This window comes from Ursus americanus, chromosome 10 (genome assembly GCF_024610735.1).
Source record: "Ursus americanus isolate L20-20 chromosome 10, mUrsAme1.1.p, whole genome shotgun sequence".
NCBI lineage: Eukaryota > Metazoa > Chordata > Mammalia > Carnivora > Ursidae > Ursus > Ursus americanus.
In genome coordinates this window covers 29,642,817-29,664,322 of record NC_142136.1, presented here as the reverse complement: position 1 = coordinate 29,664,322, position 21,506 = coordinate 29,642,817, and the positions used below count along the sequence as shown (strand labels likewise).

The 21,506-nt window shown below is 41.7% G+C and overlaps 1 protein-coding gene across 12 annotated transcripts in view; it reads right to left on the bottom strand.

Moving 5' to 3' along the window:
• Nucleotides 1–3,465: 3,465 nt before the first annotated feature.
• LOC123801169 (uncharacterized) overlaps nucleotides 3,466–21,506 on the bottom strand; it is a 55,738-nt gene continuing 37,697 nt past the window's right edge. The window contains exons 6-8 of one of the 12 annotated variants that reach the window (XM_087865065.1): nucleotides 6,890–21,446; nucleotides 6,603–6,672; nucleotides 3,466–6,482 (exon numbers count right to left, since the gene is read on the bottom strand). The gene's annotated coding sequence lies outside the window, so the exon portion shown is untranslated. Of the gene's footprint in view, nucleotides 21,447–21,506 lie in introns of all 12 variants that reach the window. The other 11 variants (XR_015725921.1, XR_006782131.2, XR_015725918.1 and 8 more) reach the window with 11 other exon arrangements.

Below are 21,506 nucleotides of genomic sequence, written 5' to 3'. Positions count from 1 at the left end.
CGAACTAACCGCCCCGCCCCCGGCCCCTTTCAGCCTTCGCTGAATCTCGCCGTAAAACATGGAGGTTTTGCAGAACTAACGTAATTTGGAAAAAGCACCTTTCAGCCCCTGCGTGTTTCTCCTCCCAAAGGTCCCGGTGCGCCTGCTCTCTCCTGCACCTCGGTCATTCCAGGCGGTCCTCTGAAGGTTGCCTCTAGTCTCAGGGCCTTTGTACTTTTGAAGGCCCTGTCTAGATTCCACCTGGTGCTGTAACTGCTCCCTCCACATCTGCATTCACCTGGCACGCTGCAGCCCAGAGGACGCCTTCTCCCGCACCACCCCAAGCCTTCCCAGGTTCCCAGGCCGGGGAGCCCTCGGGATCGCTCCCTCCACGTGCCAGCCTGACCACGCCCAACACATTCTGAAATCTGAGCTTTGTGGTGATGATCTGATCCTGACTTCAGTACAGAAAATAAAGCGCTACTGAGCACTACAGAAGAGAGGCGGGTGAAGGATGTTAAGAAATCACGTCAATGAATAAGTGCTGTGCCACCGCTATTTGCCAGGGCCAGATAGTGAAGAATGCAAGGCTGAGTAAGATCCAAAGCGCCTTCTGTGTAGCCCAGTAGGCAAAGGGTCAGAAGTCTGAGCAGTTGTCAGATCAGTTTGAAGTACAGACGTCAGTCAGGATAAATCAGGGGAGATCCTTGTTCTGATAATAATGTTTACTCTTGTTGTAACTACCCAGTGAGCTTTACAGTCTTCTCACGGGTAAGTGTCATTTTTACTTTGAAATGTTTATGTCTGCTGAACAATTATCTCATTCATGTCAGAGTGCTGAAATATGATCAAGCCCCAAACCAGCTCACTTAATTGCAAGTACAGATTTTGATACTGAATTTATTTGACTGCTCTTTTTTTGTTTGTTCTTTGGGATAAATAATAGATGACACAAAAAGTTCCAAGTTCCAACACTGAATTTCTAGATGGTTGTGCTACTATTTGGTATATCAGTGTCACAAGACTGACAAAACCAGTCTCTTTTCTACAAAACCCAGAAAAGCCTTCTTTCTGTACATATTTTTATATCGTTACTTTGTTCATTGTACCAACAGATCCTTTCAGTTCTGCCTTTAAAATACTTCCCGACTATTAATGGTCCCCCCCCCACCCCCGTCACCACCCTGGACCAAGCCACCCATCATCTCTTACCGGGATTATTACATTGGTCTGCAAACTACATCCCCCTTTGTCCCCTACAATATTTTATCACCAGAACAAATGGAAGGATCCTATTATAACATAAATCAGATCGTGTCTCTGTGCTCAAAGCCTCCCAGTGGCTTCCCACTTCACAAAAGAGTAAAAACCAAACTCCTTTCTTTCATTGGCCTACAAGAGTCTACAGGATTGGAGCTGCCCCCCAACCCACCCAGCACCTCTCCACCCACCTGCTGCCACTCACCCAGGAGCTCGCTGGCTTTAGCACTTTAGCCTCCCCACTCTTTTCTCAGGACCTTTGCACTTCCTATCCCCTTTGCTAAAGTCTACCCCCGCCAACCTTATCTTCTCACCTTCTTCAGGTGCCTCACTCCTTACCTTCTTCAAGACCCTGCAGCAGGACCTTCCCTTGATCACTTTATTTAATATAGCACAGCCCCACCCAGCAGCTTCCCCTTCTCTGTTTTCTGTTACCCTGCATTAGAATGCAAACTCCAAAAGTTCAGGGAGTTTGCTCGATTCATTACCACATCCCCAGTGCCTAGAATAGGAGTGGCGTATAATAGGCATTCAATAAGCATCTGTTGCTCACGCACTTGTTTGACCAACGTACATTAAGTGCCTTCTGCGTTCCAGGCAGCGTGTGAAAAAATAATCTCTGCCTTCTTGGAGCTTACAGTGTTGTGAGGAAGAGAGATAATAAGTACAGAGATAGGTAAGTCTTTACGTAGAGATAAATGCCATGAAGTAAACAGAATTGTGAAATGAGATAGAGGAACTGAGAGTGGAGATACTACTTTATATGGACTGGCTGGGAGGGCCTCTCCGTGAAGTGACTTTGAGCTGAATAACAAGAAAGAGAACCATGGGAAGTTCTGGAGGAAGAGCTTTGGAGGCAGAGGGCAAAGCAAGTTAAAGGCATCTAGGTAAGGAATGAGACTGGTACATTTCACAGAAGTTAATCTATGGTTATCATTGGCTTGTATCCTGTGAATCTTCAAAGTACCTTGAAGAGATCAGTATAAGCTCACATGTGAGAGATACTGCATGCCTACACACCAGCGGCATACTCCCTTCGGTCTCTACCAGCTGACATAACCCATTCATCCACCACAAGCTAGTCCAACTGCAGGAAGCCATTGGTATTTCCTTACAGAAAGCTTGCTTGTGCGTGAGAGGCATAATAACGAATGACACGGTGATCTGAGACTGAGGAATACTTTTCTGGTCAATTTGGTATGTTCTATTTCTTGTCTGTTGGTTAATATCATGAAACTCCGGAGGAAGTGTAATTGGGGAACTTTAATGCTGGCACTTAAGGGCCTGCGTGTTTATGAAGGAAGGGAGGGCCATAACTCCGGCTTCTTGCGTATGTTAAATATACGTAAGGTATTGCCGGCCCTGTGTGTCTAGTCTCAATCCAGTTTCTGGTGATGGGTACAGGGATGGTCATTGTTCCTTTGCAAGTGACTCTTTGGACTTTCCTAAATAAGAGGCAGTGCTTTATCCTTTTATCCTAAAGTATAGGGTATTGGAAACATCTCCGACCTACATTCTCATGATTCATATCTCCTCCCCCACCTACCACCTTCTCTTCCTGTCAACTTCCTACCCCACTGCGCCCCCCCATGCACTTGGCAAATATTCTGCACACTAAAGATTTGAGCAAGGAAACGAGGACGGTTATGAGAAATATAAAGTTAAAAGGGGAGGAAGAGCTGGGTGAAACGAAGTGAGCGCCTCGGAGGATTGAATGAATTTAACATATGAATTTAACATAAACTATCAGTAAGCTGTAAAACACCATTCAAGTGTCAGAACCACAATTTTCCACCGCCTGTCACAGTGCCTGACAAGCCTTCGCAATAAATACCGAAGGAATAAATGAATGGCAAAAACATTGAAATGAATGCTGCAAGGAAAGGGGAGAAGAGACAGAATCAGAAATTGTCCCAAACAAATATTTAGTTCATTTATCATCCTCCCAATGTGTGAGTCCCTTCTGTACGCAGCCTTTAAAATTTACTGACTTGTTGCTTTCAGAAGAAGAAAAGAATTGGATACTGAACTTGAAGTAAAGCAGGGAATAAAATAGTCTTAATAAAGAATCAGTAAAATATATGCCAATATCTAATCCTTAAAAAAGAGAAATGTTAAGTAAGGGACATGGCCAAAGTCTAGGACATGGCCTAGAAAGTGAAGGAAATCTCAACATCACTATGATGTGACTTTTATACTTAATAGAACCAAACACAGAAAAAAAAATAATGTTGGAAATTTTTTTTATTTCCATATCCTTCCCAGAAACAAGTAATAATATAAGAGCAGGCATCCGTATAGCACTTACTATGCGCTGACCCTGTTAGATCCATCCATGCATAGCACACTTCATCTGAGGCTAGTACTATAACCACCCAATTTTTAGAAGACCATAGGAGCAAATGAATGGTGGAGCTGGGATTTGAACCGAGGCAATCTATCTTCAGAATTGATGCTTTTTTTTTTAAAGGACAATTTTTTTTTTTAATTTATTTATTTGACAGAGAGACAGCCAGCGAGAGAGGGAACACGGGGGGGCGGGGGGGGAGAGAGGAAGAAGCAGGCTCTCAGTGGAGCAGGGAGCCCGACGTGGGGCTCGATCCCAGGACCCCGGGATCACACCCTGAGCTGAAGACAGACACTTAACGACTGAGCCACCCAGGCACCCCCAGAATTGACGCTTTTAAATGCTGTCTTTCCCAGCTTCTCACTTCTACAAATGCTTTACATGTATGAAGGAAATCGGTTCTGTTATTTTCCCCACTTTACTGATGAGATACCCAAGGCAAAGAGAGGCTAGGTAACTTGACCAACATAACGCAGCTGTTTATCCCTGCTAGGGGCAGAAATGGCGCTCTAGCGTCCATGGGCTTGTGAGCTGCAGGAGTGGTGACTGAAAACTCAAAGTAGCTGCTGTGAAAGAACTCGGATTAGGAAGGAGTGAAGTCCTTGGCTCTCACTTCTGCCTTCTATCCACAGCATAGTCTTGCCTCCAGGAGAAATCTCCAAGGACATATTTGAGCCCACAGACAGAATGGACCCACTATGGTCCTACTCTTCTCCCAACCCAGTCCTACACTTGATAAATATGATTTCTTCCTGACCTTCTAAAATACCATAAAGGTTTGCAAAGCACCAGGTTTTTTAGTATGTTTACTCTGATCTCATTAACTCTAGACAGAGATAAAGTGAGTCGGTAAAAACTGCTGAGATCTAGGCTCCAGGATTGAAACACCAGCAGTACCCGCTGGTCTTCTGGGGCTCGTGAAGTTGAATAAATGGATTCTACTGGTGTCTTTACATATCACGCCGAGCACAGAAATCAATGGACCTCACACACACGGGTGATTTTGGAATTTCTCACCACGGCTAATTATTAACATCACTGATGTTTCCTAAGAACTTGAAGGCCTTGTTTTCAGACTGTGGGACTTCACCTGGAGGTTAACTATGAATGAGTTACCACATTCTATTCCAGGGCTCCACTGTTTTGAGGGCTTTCATATTGTCAGCTTCACTTGATTATCACAACGGTGTCAGCAGTTGTCATTCAACAGTGTCCCAAATGTGGAAGGAAGCTCAGAAAGGTTAGGTGACTTCCTCTGCCCCTCAGGTAGCAGCAGAATGCAAACGATGTCTCTCGGGAGCTGGATGCAGGGCAGGGATGCCAACGGAGGCTTCGTGACTCAACACTCAGTGCTCTTCCGGCTCTCCAGCAGCCCTGTCAAATCTACTCAATTTAACACCCCACATGAGGGTTGTCATTCACAATAATCACCTTGGAAACTATATGCTTATTTGGGGAATGTCAGAATCGCTCACTATTTTCGGCATATCTGTTGAGGAATTTTCTTCAGAGCTAGTTTACACAAGAACATCATTGTGTTACTTTACACAGATGCCAAATTTGGGGTCAATCTCTTTACAAGGCTATAAAACAAGGCACCTCACTGCAGGACAGACCCACGTATCTGAGAATAAATTAGGACAAAGCCAGTTTTCACGAGCATGAAACTAAGGTGATGATTATCAGGTATTCACCTTTTGACACTGGGCTTTAAGGATCTCATCCCTGGAGTTCTCTGTATGCTGGACAGTATTGAGGTTAGGTTATGCAGAAAGAAGAAGGGCTGATTCAACCGCAGAGATTTTAATATGTGGTTCCAGAAAGTCTGCATATTTCATTGTGAGGTTTGGACAAGAAGCCAAGCCACCGGCTAGACTGTAATGGGCGACTTCTTATATAATTGTAAGATCATTTGTTTGATATAATTAAGTGGGGGGAGGGACCCTTCCCTAATTTGCTTTCCAGTTACTGCGGAAATACGCATGATATTTCACAGTAGGGAAATGGCCTCAAACTCTGCTAAACTCTAAATTGATATTGCCCATTATGATTAATGTTTAGAAAGTAAGTTTCTTTTCCTCAAATATATGAGAAAATCTTACACTGTGGAGTTGGATGAACCTATATTCTTCTCCTGGCTTTGTTATTTAAAATCTAAGAGTTGGGGCAAAATTATGTAAATATCAGCTCTTTACTCTTGTGAGATTAAATGAGATGATGGAAAGCACTGCATTTCACAGTGTCTGGCACACATGGGCACATCATAACCGTAGGTTTCTACTGCCACCTTCACGTTCCCATCCCCATCGCGCTTCTGTAATCCACACAGTTCCTTGCTGAGTATGCTTACCTTGAGAGTTTAATTACCTTTTCTCTTGGATGACATCTCTAGTAGTATCAGCAATGTCTAAAATGGGCAAGGTAAATGGCATTCCATCTGCTGCTCCCTCTTCTTCCCAGAAGTCAGCCATTTCCAACATAAATTTGCTCTCTGGTTCAAAGATTTAGTCAAAATCAAGACAGTTTGGAAGTTTTCATTTCAGGGCTTCTTTGTCATCCTAGACTTTGCAACTCAGGTGACAATTAATAAAATTGCTTAGTTTTATTCCAAACTATAAGTTCAGCCAGTGACAACACCTGGGAGGGAAAGTCTAGGTAGCAGTGGGCAGAGGTGAGGTGGCATAAAGGGAGTCTAAGGAAACTCCAGGTGTCCTGAAAATCCAAAGACAGTGACTTCCTCTCTGTGCCCAACCAGGGAGCCTAAGCCAGGAAATGATGAAGAACCAGGCCTCAAGAGGGCAGAGCAGCAAGAGCACCAACTCAAATGGCCACTGTGGAGTCTCCCCGCAGCTCCCGTGGTATGGTGGATCCACGAGAGGAAGAACACGTGTGGGCACTGTAAAGGAAACAGAAGCTTTACATCGATGGTAGCAGACATTACTGGAAGAGGTATCAACGATATGAAAGAAGTTTGGCGCCTCTTTACATTGCACTCAACATCCCTTTAAATACTTACCAAGTGCCTGCTATGTGCCTGATCTTGTGGGAAGTCACGATGGCCCCAGAGGTCCATGGCTCATGAGAATCTGCACAATATCAGAGTGAATGGCCACCAGTGGGGCCATTGACAGTTCCATATGTCACACAGGAACATTATAGGGAGGGAAGTTACCTTCCTGTGTCAGTCAGGGTTCTCCACAGGCAAAGAACCAATAGGATGGATATCTATATCTATGGATCTATATCTAAATATGTATCATTCGATAGATAAAGAAAAAGATTGATTTTAACAAATTAGCTCACATGATTGTGGGGGCTGGTAAGTCCAACATTTCTGTAGAGCCAGCAGGCTGGAAACCCAAGCCTTGAGATGGGATTCCTTCTTCTTTGAGAAACCTCAGTGTTTTGTTCTTTTGACCTTCCATTGATTGGATGAGGCCCATCTACATTGTGGAAGATAATCTCCTTTACTTAAAACCAAATAATTGTAAATGTTAATCACATCTTCAAAATACCTTCACAGCAATATCTGGACCAGCATTTGACTAAACAATTGGGCACCACAGGCTAGCCAAGTTGACACAAGAATTAACCACCACACTTTCCAAACAATGTCATATGACGTGAAACTGAGCTTCTTTTGAGGAAAGATGGCTGTCCATCAGCAAGAAGCTACGGCTTCATGAGCTATAAAGAACTGATAGTACATGCATGTTAGTGTAAGAGCATCTGCAAGTACAAGTTTAGCCCCTTAGTCACTTGTTCTTATGATCAGGTGCTCTTCAGACAGACTTGTGGAGGCCAAGCTGTTTGTGAATAGAGGAGCTCCAGTGGTCTCACTTTTGGCTGTGTGGCTTAGGGACAGAAGACAGTGCTCCACTGCATTTACAGGCCATAAACCCAAGTAAGCCAGGTGTGTGGATACACTGCACTATATCTAAATGCTCGTTTATTAATGAAGATATTCTTTATTATTAATTCATCTATTACATATCATTTATTCACAACTCTATTAAGGAGGCACAACAAGATCACAGGGAAAGAAAGCATTTCATAAGTAATCTGACAATGCCCAGTCCCCTCCAGAAATCACTCTTCACACCCACCTACGTACCTCTCTCTGTCTTCAGTCTCTAGGCTGTATTTGAACAGAGTGTTAAAGGATTGACCTTTTCTACCCACGAATGAGAGACAAAACAATGTTGTTCTGCTTTCCAAGGAGAGAAAAAAGATAGTTCCCAGAAAGTAAAGACTAGAAATTTGACCCTCCTTCTCCAAAAAATTCCAGAATGGATTATTAAATAGATTGTTCATGGACTTTTTAGAGAGAGAGAGAACTGACCTCTGGAAACAATAAGAGCTCACTTCAACTAAGTCACTCTAACCAAACACTTTTCCTTCTTGGGCTGCATTGCTAATTTCATGCAATGTAGTAATACTGTACCACAGTATAGCATATTTTTACAAGATATTTGACAGCTCAATCATAATACCTTTTTGGACAATTTAGGGAGAGAGAGGCTGGAGTTTAATATCACATTGTTGGTAAGACAGGTCTATTCAAGATTGTTGACGAAGGGAACAATGTCAAACTGAAGAGAAAGGGGTAGGAACAAGGTTCTGTTTTAGCTCTTTTCTACTCAACTTTTATCAGTAAGTTAAATGAATATGTGAGAATCATGTTAGCAAAATTTAGAGGTGACACATATCTTGCTGGGCTTACTAATCCAACAAATACGGAATTAACATTCAGAATCATCCACATAGGCTTCAGCAACAAAGAGAATCAAACAAGAGAGAAAGTAATCGGGATGGATGTATATCATACAGTTGCTGAGATGCAGCTTAGCAGAAGTTCATGTGAAAAATTACCTGGCACTCTGCATCAATTCCAAGTTCAAGAAGCCAGTAAGATGGAATATCTGTAACACACACACACTCAGACACACCACACACAATAGCTTTTAAAAGTTGGAAAGAACCCTAGAAATTATTCAAATCAAATCCCTCATTTTACAGAGAAAAGCTACGCATGCAATCATAGAAACACAATAACTGATAGTAAAACTGGTATTTATATCTTACCGCAGACATCACAGTCTTGAGTTGTTTTTATTGTGGTCTTGATTTGCATTTCCCTGATAACTGGTGATGTTGAGCACCTTTTCATATACCTTCTCATTGGCCATCTGGATGTCTTCTTTGGAAAAATATCTCTTCAATTCTTTGCCCACTTTTTAGTGGGGTGATTTGGTTTTTTGCTATTAGGCTATAGAAGTTTCTTATGTGTTTTGGATATGAACCCCATATCAGATCAGATTTGCAAAGATTTTGGGGCGCCTTGGTGGCACAGCGGTTAAGCGTCTGCCTTCAGCTCAGGGCGTGATTCCGGCGTTATGGGATCGAGCCCCACATCAGGCTCCTCCGCTGGGAGCCTGCTTCTTCCTCTCCCACTCCCCCTGCTTGTGTTCCCTCTCTTGCTGGCTGTCTCTCTCTCTGTCAAATAAATAAATAAAATCTTAAAAAAAAAAAAAAAAAAGATTTGCAAAGATTTTCACCCATTCCATAGGTTGCCTTTTCATTTTGTTGATTGTTTCCTTTTCTGTGCAGAAACTTTTTAGTTTGATATAGTCCCACTTGCTTGTATTATCTAAATAGCCATTGATGGATGAATAAAGAAAATGTGGTATATGCATAAAATGAAATATTATTCAGCCTTAGAAAAAGAAGGAAATCATGCCATTGGGACATGGATGAGCCTGGAGGACATTATGCTAAGAGAAATAAGCTAGACACAAAAGGACAAATACTACATGATATCACTTACATAGTCAAACTCATAGAAATGGAGCAGAACGGCGGTTCCTAGGGACTGGGAGTAGGGAGAAACAGACAGGTATTAATCAAAGGGCACAAAGTTCAGTTACAAGATGAATAAGTCCTTAGAGATCTACAGTACAGTATAGTGCCTATAGTTAATAATACCATATCGTGTACTCAAAATTTTGCTAAGAGTGCAGGTCTTATGTTGTTATCACAAATAATGATAACAATAAATAAAGAAAAAGAGTTATTTCCATTGGTAATGGTTATTTCAAAGAGTGTAAGCGAGATTTTGAGGAATCCACAAACAATATAATGGCAAGAGCTTTTTTAGTTTAGCCTAGAATACAGTAGAATCACCTAGAAGGGAGTACTATTTAAGACAGCCTGGCAACAACCAGAACCACCTATTGATAGGAAATGCCACTTCAACAAGAATTGTGTTCCAATTCCTGTGATAGATCTAAGCTGTAGGCCCACTGAAGACAAGTGATATAAAAGGGATTCATAATTTGGGTTAAGAAGCTGCACTAGACGATCTACTTCCTATTTCTTTCTTTCTTTCTTTCTTTCTTTCTTTCTTTCTTTCTTTCTTTCTTTCTTTCTTTCTTTCTTTCTTTTTATGATTTATTTATTTGACAAAGAGAGAGCACAAGTAGGCAGAGTGGTAGGCAGAGGGAGGAGAAGCAGACTCCCCGCTGAGCAGAGAGCCCTTGGGGTGGGGGGGGGGGCTCCATCCCAGGACTCTGGGATCATGACCTGAGCCAAAGGCAGATGCTTAACCAACTAAGCCACCCAGGCACCCCTTCCTTTCTATTTCTAAGATTCTATAATTTCAGAGAACTGCCTCACCAGCTCCATATGCAAAAATAAACTTTTTTTTTTCCTAATCTTCTCTCCCATTTTCAGGGATCAAAACTTGATTTAACACCTCTAATTTTAGAGAACTTACAATCATAATCAATAGCTAATATGTCTTATACATTCCCCATGTGCCAGATACATGGCAAAGAGTAAACCAATGATGCCTTAAATGTCCGCATACCCAGTGATTACCAGATTTGAAAAAAAAAAGGCAGAATTTTCTTCTTGTTAAATCTTTGACTAAATGTGAGGGCAATACTCTCATTATTATCAAGTATTTCCAAAGTGTTTTATAATCATTTTTATTCATTTACTTAAATAAATCCAACCATACAAGTATAACAAGTGAACATTTACTAATAAATCTACTTTTATAAGTACATTACAGTGGAAGTAAAAACCTATTAAATAACATAGTGCCAATCCACATAATTTAAGTCATTTTATTGCACAAATTGATTTTTTAATTATATTGGCTTTTCACCTGTTCATTCTACTAAAATCTTATATTATTGAGCCCTTATGCTGGATAAAAACTGAGGCAATCCTCATGCATTTGGCAAAATCCATAGAATTGTATAATGGAGAGTAAATCCTAACGTAAAATAAAAATGCAGTAAAAATCCTAATGTAAGTCAGCTTAACTGACTGAGCCACCCAGGTGCCCCTTTATTCAATTTTTCTGTAAACCTAAAACAGCTCTAAGAAATAAAGTCCGGTATTTTTTTTTTTTTTTAATTGAAGCAGTCAGGGGCACCTGGGTGGCTCAGTCGGTTGAGCCTCTGCCTTCAGCTCAGGTCATGATCCTGGAGTACCAAGGTCAAGCCCCGCGTCAGGCTCCCCACTCAGTGGGGAGTCTGCTTCTCCCTCTGACCCTCCCCCCTCTCATGCTCTCTTTTTCTCACTCTCTCTCTCAAATAAATTAAAAAATCTTTTAAAATATAATAAAATAAAAAATTGAAGCAGTCAAACTTTCATCAGCCCTTTGAATATTTACACTTAAGCCATGCCCTCAAAGGGTCTATCACCCTCCATTTATCACTGTTTGCAATACCTCAGCCATAGAAATATAGAGATACTAAAGAAAGAAAGAAGCAGCTTTCATTTATCTCAGGAATTGTCCCAATGTGTGACATCATCACAATCTGGAAGCTTAGCTTTCCCCTACCCAATTTAACACAGGACCGGGTGTTTTTATTATATCCCAAGGAGAGTGGGAGAGTTGTTCCATGAATTTATACATATTTGGATTATCCAATCCCTTTTCCCAATAGAATCTCCATCATCCTTCCAATTCTTCTAACCCTCTAACTAGACGTTTATCAACCCACCCCAATCTGCCCCAAGTATTCGTATTGTTTGGACAGTGGAAGTAGCAGTCTCCAGGCATTGAATGCCTATCACGTGCAAGGCCCTGGGCTGGGCTCTGGGGATACAGCTGTGCGAAAGGCAAGCAGCCTTCCTTTCCTATCCTCAGCAGAGAATGCAAACATTACACGAATTTTACAATAAATAAACAACCCTATGTTTATCACATTCACAGCGTTCACGCAAGAAATATTGATTGAACGACTGAATGAATTCAACTGATTAAGAATCTGATTCAGTTTAACTTTTCCTTTCTACCTACTACCTAGAAAACGTTTACTAAGAAAAAGTAATAGCATAGACAGAATAACGTATGCATATCCAAACTGCTTAAACAGAAGATGTTTAAAATATTGGTATAATCACTTAGCTGATGTCCTAAGTTTCAAATAAGCCATAAGCCCTATTTTTTTTTTAATTTAAGAAGAATATTTGTCCCTAGTTAGCAGCTTCAAGTGACCAGACGATTATCCTGCATGTTTTGTCAGAGCACCTCAGGAAGGCTAACTATGTGTGTTAGGTATTTAAATGTTCTGGTCAAACCTTCAGATGTTCAGGTCAGAGGAGTAGTGAGGGAACTCTCTGTTCTGTCAGCAGGGTAAGGCAATAGCCACGCATCCTGTCGGAGAACATCAGAAAGCATATGTGTTGTTTGGTTTTTCTGCCAGCTATTTTCAGCTACTCAGGTGAGGCTCAGAGTTGGACGTACCCAGGGAGGGAGTGGAAGGTGTAGGCAAGGGAGTGATTAAAATGATGGAACGCGGCCAAGTGGTGCAAGGAGAGAAATGAGGACGTGAGTGGGGCCTTCTCAAAATAGCACTTACAGACATGGGATTATGCTTCACTATTCTTTTCTCCTCAAAGGAGGAGTTCAGGGAGCCAACAGAGCATTTAATGGGGCTTATAACCAAGAGGGAATAATGGAAAGATCATTTCCCAGCTCTCGCCTTTGCTGTCTCTCAGTGTGTCTCTAGCCTCCTTTATTAACATGACACGCCTGGATCCTGCCGCTTTGGGTCTACCGGAAGAACAGAGCCTTTTCGGCTTCCCCTGGATTAATCAATATTCCTTTCAATTCAATTCTCTTTCGACCTTCAAAAGTAACCTTTGTGGGTGACTTGTACTCTTGCTGGTGTGAAAGGGCTGAATTGCTGGATTTGCTCATCATGTTATTTCTGTCTCTTTCTGTCCGGCTACACACTAAAATCCTATCTCCAAAGTTAGAACAAAAAGCAGGTCCTTATTGCTATAATCAAAATAGTTCCTTAACAGGGAAACAAGACTCAAGAGATACGAGTAAAACAAAAACCAGTGTCGATTATATTTCCAATAACCCAATTACAACGAGAAGGAGTAGTATCACTGCCCCTGACGGTGACATGTGCCGGTAAGCCAGAGGAGGGCAGGCACCTGTCCCAGGTGTCCCGCCCAACACTTCCACATCAGTCTCTCTGGCCAAAACTCAGTGATGCCACATCCACCGCAGTGGCAGAACACGCGCCTGCCTGGAGCACTACCAGGCGATGGACAGCACAGCCACCAACAGGTTCAAGAACGCATCTATGCAGCCAGTGCAACACTTCTGTCCGCTTAGTCTCAAGGCATGTGAAAGTCGCCAAAGGATCCTTTTATTCCTATCTGTCATCATGCTCAAATGAAAGAGGATCCTGGGAGCTGTCACTATGCCAATTCTCTGCTTACGAATCTGACTCTCCTTCTCTTCCTTGTCAGCCCCACTTCACGCTAAACGTCAAGCTTTCACAACATAGAGGCCATTGCATTTTATTTTTGTATCTGAAATACATAAGCTTGCTCAATAAAAGTTTGGTCAGTGCATGAGTGAGTCAGCACCTGAACAACTAAGCTGGATGGGTGAATCTGAGGGAAGACATGAAAAAATATGTTCCAAGTTATCTAATTTGCCCAATTGGCTTATTTTGTTTTTTTTAAATCACAATTTATTTAGCTTTTCATTTTTTCCCACCTCAAATTTTTTTATCCATTGGGAAGAGAATTTAAAATTTTAATATTTAGAATTGCTGAATTTTCAATCTGATGCCTTGATAAAACCTTTTCTCAAAAAGGCCCAGTGCACATAAATAAGAGGGTGGTTGATGTCCTCTTTATCTTCAAAAATGTTTACAATGTCCTTATCCACAAGCACTGGGTGGGAGAAGTCCTTCCAGAAAAGCTAAACAAACAGGGATCCCTGTCAGCTACTTATCATCTATCTCAAGACATCTGATCCCATACATTTTCCTCCTCCACAGATATCTATCAATAATAATGCCTGTAACTAGGAACTCACAGTTTTGTGTTTTCTATTGTCTCACATGTAAAATTGTTTAGATACTATAATATGCCATCTTTTGGGGGAGAAATCATGGGCACATCAACTGTCTTTTTAATGAGATTGTAACCCTATAGCTTCCTTTCATTAATATGAATAGCAACTAGAGGCATTGATAGTCTCTAGTTTTCTGAAACGTGGTGTGGGATGATACTGCAGAAAGGGATAAGCTTCACTTTCTACAAAATGTTGAATGCTTAGCCAACCACTTTCAAAATACTGTATTGTTACAATGATGAGTAAATATGCAAGGTGAAGTTTTAGCTTGTGTTTAAATAGCTGTCAGGAAATAAAGAACTCGGTTTTGCATCTATCTTGCTTCTTTGCCTGGCGAGATGTATGTGATGGAGGAAGAGTAGCACCTAGTGGTAAAAAGGATCAGCTGCACCCACAAGTGGCTGACTGGAAGTGTTCCAGAAAGAACTTCAGCCACATTTTGAAAGATGCATTTTGTATTTCAGGCATTTTAAACGCTGGCATCTTCAAAACTTCAGATGGGTGTTTATCGTATCAATTACAGATGTGAGTCAACTTTATAAAATGTAGAGATGATGAATATATCCAAGAATTTAGAAAAAGACCCTAGGGCTGCCTGCGTGGCTCCGTCGGTTAGGTATCAGACTCTTGATCTTGGCTCAGGTCTTGATCTCAGGATTGTGAGTTCAGGTCCCACGCTGGGCATGGAGCTTACTTTAAAAAAAAAAAAAAAAAAAAAAGACCCTAAACTTTCCAAACCTTTCACAGGTACCTAAAGTATGTATGGTAAAACGTGCAGGTTAAAATAGTGTATTTCTTAGATCACTTCAGATTTTATTTAACAATTATCCATCTAAGTCTACTAGTACATTTGAGCAAAAGAACATGCTTTCTTAAGCAATGAGTTAGTATTTCACTGAGATTATTCGAAGAACTTGAAAGTACATTTTTTAAAAGATTTCTTTCTTTATTTGAGAGAGAGAGAGTGGGAAGAGGGGCAGAGGGAGAGAATCCTCAAGCAGACTCCCCACTGAGCTCGATCCCACTGGGATCATGACCTGAGCCAAAATCAAGAGTTGAACACTCAAATGACTGAGCCACCCAGGCTCCCTGAAAGTACATTTAAATAGCTATTCTGAAATTCTCTTTTCTTTCAGTGGTGGATAAGCATAGCACAGTATTTTACACCCTCTGGACATACAATAAATTAATAATTGAGGATTGATAACCTTTACAATAGAAACTAATTTTAATTATATAGCTTATAGTTTGGTTGACATTGGCAGAAATCACTGGTAAAATTATGAATAATCACTTGTGTATACCTTTATTCCTAAATCAAGTATAAATTCAAGTCAAATTTTGTTCCCCTAGTGGGGTATAATCATATGAGTATGTCATTTGTCCTTGAGACCCAGATAGGAAGAAACAGAATTGTGAAATTCAAATTGCACTTACATAAACATTTTGTTTTGATTCGCCAGGCTCCTTTTTCTAGTAGCAGACACCACACGCACACACACACACTTACACTCAGGCCAATCATCATATCCTGCCCGTTGGCCTTTGGCATTATTCCAAGGTTGTCCATTCAAAGTGCATCTTCCAGCAGAGATATCTTCAACCAGAGCTGGAAGGGAAGTCCCTTCTTCCCCCTTAGGTGGGCCACTATAAGGGGCAATGCTCCAGCCATGAGAAGCTTCTTGCAGCAGAGAATGAAGTCAAGACAAAGAGACCTTAAGGCGTGAGTCTTTTGTTCTGGTTGCTGAGGTCCTTGGCTCCTGTTTTAAGTTCCTGTTTCTCTTCCCCAATTTCTCTTCCCATAAATCTCTTTGAGACAACATCTACTTTGAGATATGTTTCTGCAACGTGAAGAGAACTGACTCATACTGTGTTTCTAAAATAAGGGGTAGCTCTGCTCATGCTACCATCCCGGTCAGAAAACCTCCATTGCTCTCCATTGCTTGAAAAATAATCTCCAAGAGCTTCTGGCTTTGTGATTCAGCTCTAATCTACCTTTCCAGCCTCATCTCATTCAACTTAGTGAAACTGAATTTTTCTTTATTTCTTCAAAACACCTATGATGTATTCTTATTCACTCTGTCCCATGAAAATTATTTTCTACCTCCAGACACCCCAGTTTCCACCTTCTGAAATTGTATCCACTTTTAAGATCAACCACAAATGACTCATCTTCTATAAACTCTTTCTCATTTCTCCATGAATCAGTAAAGGTGAGGGTCAGCTGCCTATAAATGAAAATCTAAAATTATAATGGTTTGAAGAAGTGAGAAATTTAATTCTTGCTCACGTAAAAGGAGCCTGGAGGTAGGCACTCCTGGGCTGTTACAGTGACAACACGGACATCAATGTATTAGTGTTCTATGCTACATAACAAATTAGCACTAACTTAACAGCTTGAAACAACACACTTCTATTACCTCCCAGTGTCTGTGAGTGAACAGTCTGACTTTGGCGTAGCTGCGTGGCCTCACGAGGCTGAAATCAAGGTGCCGGCTAGGCTACATCATCATCAGGAGACTAGGGGGGGAAATCCACTTCCAAGCTCCCCAGAATTGAATTGTTGGCAGAATTCATTTCTTTGTGGCTGTAACATTCATGGAGCATTACTTTTTCAAGGCCAGCAACAGAGAGAAAAGAGTCTCTGCTGCTTGGAGTCTCTGAATTCAGGGAAGGCATAGGCCCTCTTTTAAAGATTCACCTGATTAGGGCAAGTCTACCCAGAATAATCTCCCTTCTGATGAACTCAAAGTCAACTGATTAGGGACCTTAATTACATCTACAGAATTCTTTCACCTTTGCCATATAATGAAGCATTATTTTGGGAGTGATATCCCATCTCCTTCACCATATTCCATTGATTAGAAGAAGCAAGTCATGGGTTTCATCCTAACCCAATGAGAGGGGATTCTATGAGGGCATGATTCATCGGGGACTACCTTAGTATTATCCACACAAGCAGGGACCTGGGTCCTCAATTTGGGTCCACCTTCATGATGGAAGAAGGTGCTAGAGCTCTACCCATCATGTCCACCTAACACACTGCAGAGATGAAAGAAAGAGAGCAAGAAAGAGTATTCTTCCCAACTGAGTCAGTTGCCTGTAAGCAGACTTTGCAGAAGTTCCACATGTTCACTTAAATCTCTTCAACCTCGGTGGCTGGCAGTAAGGAGTGCATTATCTGTGAAGGAGTTATTAAGAAGTAATAAAACGGACTTAAAGTCCGCCTGCTTTTTATTGTCACCATCCACCAGCAATTCTAAACAATCCAATGACAGAGTGCTCCTTCCCGAAAAACATTTTGTTGGTTGTCTAAATTCTAAACAATTGGTGTGATTACGGTTGAGTTTAATAATAGATGTGGGGAGCCTGAGTGGCTCAGTCGGTTAAGTGTCTGCCTTCAGCTCAAGTCATGATCTCAGGGTCCTGGGATCAAGCCCCACATGGGGCTCCCTGCTCATTGGGGGTCTGCTTCTGCCCCTCCCCCCTCATGCTCTCTCTCTCTCTAATAAATAAATAAAATCTTTTTTTTAAAAGATTTTTTTAATTTATTTGACAGAGAGACAGCCAGCGAGAGAGGGAACACAAGCAGGGGGAGTGGGAGAGGAAGAAGCAGGCTCCCAGAGGAGGAGCCTGATGTGGGGCTCGATCCCAGAACCCTGGGATCACGCCCCGAGCCGAAGGCAGACGCTTAACAACTGAGCCACCCAGGCGCCCCAAATAAATAAAATCTTTAAAAAATAATTATAAGATATGTGGAACTTTCAAATCAGCACAGTTTCAGTACTTATCCTCTAATAACACGGTATTCTACTTGGAAATTAATTCAAATTACCCCCATTTACCTTCCCTCACATGAGTACTCCTCTATTTCAAGAGCATGAATTGCCTTGGAATCTTCCAACTCCCCTCCAGGCACAGTTTGTGCCCCCAGCTCCAGTGGCACCACGCATCCCTGCACTGAAACAGCAGATTCCAAGGAAACAATGACAGTACAGGAAAGAAATGGAAATGGAATTACTTCCAATTCTTTCATTCTGCGTAATTGCTTAGAGTTTTATTTTGTGTTTAAATTTAAAACAGCAGAAGAGAGTGCAAACTGTGAGGGATATTGTTTTTGTTTGGTGACTACAAATTTTAACTTATGCATGAAATATTTTACTTCATGGTGATGATTTAAAATTAAAATATTTTCTTTTCTTTCTTTTTTTTTCAAGTAGGCTGTACGCCCAATGTGGGGCTTGAACTCACGGGCCTGAGACAGAGTCGCATGCTTCACCCACTGAGCCAGCCAGGAGCCCCTTTCTTCTTTTTTAATTGTTAGTTATTTCTAAACTAAAGAACAAATTCAGAAAATGAAACATCACACCAATAGTCAATTTAATAAGTGCCAAATTCTTGCAGATGTTTTAGTTTTATTAAATTTTGTTTAACTTTTCTTTTTTTTAAAGATTTTATTTATTTATTTGACAGAGAGAGTACGGGAGAGAGCATAGCACAGGGAGCAGCAGAGGGAGAGGGAGAGGGAGAAGAAAACCCCCTGCTGAGCAGGGAGCCCAGGCGGGCTCCATCGCAGGACCCTGGGGTCATGAGTCGAAGGCAGACCCTTACCCCACTGAGCTACCCAAGCAGCCCTAAATTTTGTTTAACTTTTATTAACTTTATTAGTTACTGTAATGTCATCTAAGACTATAACAAACAATTATGCAGATATAATGGGTTTTTTTCTTTGTATTTCTTTACTCCTGGCATATCAATGGAGCTCAATAAATAAGTATAAATAAAATAATAAGTATAGTAAGTAAATAAATAAGTATAATAAGTAACTAGAGAACTAAAGTACCATACTTTGCTGAAGCCAGTTTTGAGATGGAGAGATCTCAACTTCCTGTACTTCTGAGCTGAAAGAAGAAAAAACTTTGCCCTGCTCTCTGCTCTCAGGTGCCCCAAGCCGGTATCAACATCAGGCTGTGGTTCCAGCCTGAAGACTCTGGCCATGAGCGGACCATCTCCCCCCCACACAGGTGAGGTTTACTAGGTGTGAGTCAAAATCAAGCCCTGATTCACTCAGTGATAAACTGGGTGAGTGAGGAAGAGAAATTGAAAAAACTTTCTTGAACGTGGGAAATAAATTTTCAGTTATTATTAATGGATAGGAAGATTGCTATGGTTTAAAGAACTTTTTTTTTTCCCCTGTGCTCAACATTAGTGTGGAGGCATTCGGGCTCAACCTTCTATCAATGTGCAAGCGGTCCATCTATTCCACTGAGACGTTTCGATGACGAATTCTCACCTTCTTTGGAATAAGCAGGCTACATTAACCAGGGGTGTGGGGGGGGGGGTGGCACACAAAAACCCCATCCTGGAAATTCTTTTCTCAGAATTACACATGTTGGCACTGTATCCTGGAACCTCTTTCTCAGCAGATAGTTGCCAGTAGAGCAAAACACACTATCTGGAAAACCTAATAACAAAATATTCATTCAGTGCATTATCCTACTTCCCTAGGTAACAAAGGACATCAAATTATCATCAAATCTTTCTGTCCAGGCAATTCATAGCTCCCTTGTACTTTGGGGTCTGCAGAAGTTCACCCATTGCAAAGTCAGCACCACTGGGATATTACCAGAAGAGGGCAGAGGGATGTGGGTAGTAGTCTTGGTTTGTATTTTATATAATTCTGACATTGGTTTCCCCAGATGCCTCCTCAATTAATCTGGGGAGGGGGCTGGAACAGAAATTGCTCATGCCCACAGACTGTTTGGCCCCAGGGGGCATAACCCTCTGCTCAGACTTTCACAATAAAGAAAGATCCAGGGACACTGGCCATGACAAGGACAGGGTCAATGTGTGGATGTTCTCAAATGCAATACTTGGTTATTTCATTGTGCAAGAAAACATGGATTATGCATTTCAAAATTAAGTCATTTCTATATTTTAAATTCATATTAATAGAAATTGAATGCTATTTATTTAAATAACTTTTAATAAATGTTATTCTCAGCAATATTAATGTTATTTACTAAATAATAATGAATGTCAAATCTTAAATAATACTTATTTAGTAATATAAATAGTATACACTGAATAAATGTTATTAAATGATAACACATTTAATTTTAAAATTAAGCATCAACTCCAATGTGCTAAATACAAACAGTTAAGTCAAATGCAAATGGAAAAAGAATAAAGCAGGGTGCATTCTGGAGTTAATATTTACAACAGTGAGGCTAAGACATGGATGTTCACTCCAAACCTCCTAACCTTTCCCCACAGCAGCGGGCAGGGCAGGGCAGGGCTAGAGGGTGTTGGAGAAGCTGCCTGGAAACCTCACAGGAGCACCTTCTCCCCTTCGCTGGGTTCTGATTCTTTTTGACACTGACCCATCTCCAAGTGCTCTGGGCCAAGAGATACATAGTCCATGTCGAGCCCAGCAGAGAAGAAGCGAGCCAGTCAAAGCAGAGGACAAGTCTGGTGTCTCTGTGTCAGAGCCTCCCCATTCCTTCCAGGATTTCTCAGAATGGTTCTCTCTGGCTCAGAAGAGATTCCCAGCTTCAGGACACTCCCTGACAACTAACACCATGGCAGATGCTCCCAAGACTGCAATTCGAGAAACTCTGAGCTTTTAAACAAACTGAACCTGAGAGCGTCTTAACACAATAGAGTTTAACAATGCTTTAATGGTGGGGTTTGGGTTATTGAATGTATAACACCAATTGTTTCTATTACTTAGTGTAGAGGGTAAGAGTCTCTCATGTCAAGCAGGGGCCTGGGTCAAGCAATGACCCCAGCAGGTAAGGGGACACCGGGACCGGCATTAGCTGACACCCCAGAACGGATAACGAGCAGAACCAGAGAAGGTCTGCAGGGCCCCGAAACCGATTAAATCCCTTAAAAAGGGGAAGGATTTTGGCAGCAAACTCAGGTTCCTCAGAGCTGACCCCTCTATGTCTGACCACTTAAAAAAGGCAACTGCCCCCGAAAGGCTCTGCCCGGTGGATCTCCGAACAGACCCGAGAGCCTTACCCGCTTGAACACCAGAAGCAGTAAGCGCGAAAGCTGACCCAGACCCGATCGAGGCCTCATCTCAACTGCACGCCCACAGACGGATTTCATGTTTGGTGCGTTCACCTCCTGCGTCCTTCTGTTACCTTGTGTGTTGTATGGCTGTCTTCTGTCCTGGCTGTGTAAGAAGCCAAGTTTAATCACATGGTGAAATGTCATTGAGTTTGGAATCCTGGACCTGCTTTATCCTTGTGATTAAACTTCGCTTTATGGGCGAAGAAAGCTGCCATCGTGGAAAGACACAACTTGTGGGCGCACCTTCATGGCGTGCTCGTGACACTCAGTTAACACAGAAATCCGTGGGAAGGCAGGGAGGACAAGTGCCAGGGGTGATCCAGTGTGGCTGGTGGTTGGGGGAGCTCATGCATAAAGCACAGACAGCGAAGCACAGTTCTGGAAAGAAATGCATGAGGTGCAAACTGAACCAGAGCCTGAACCCCAAAATGCAAACTG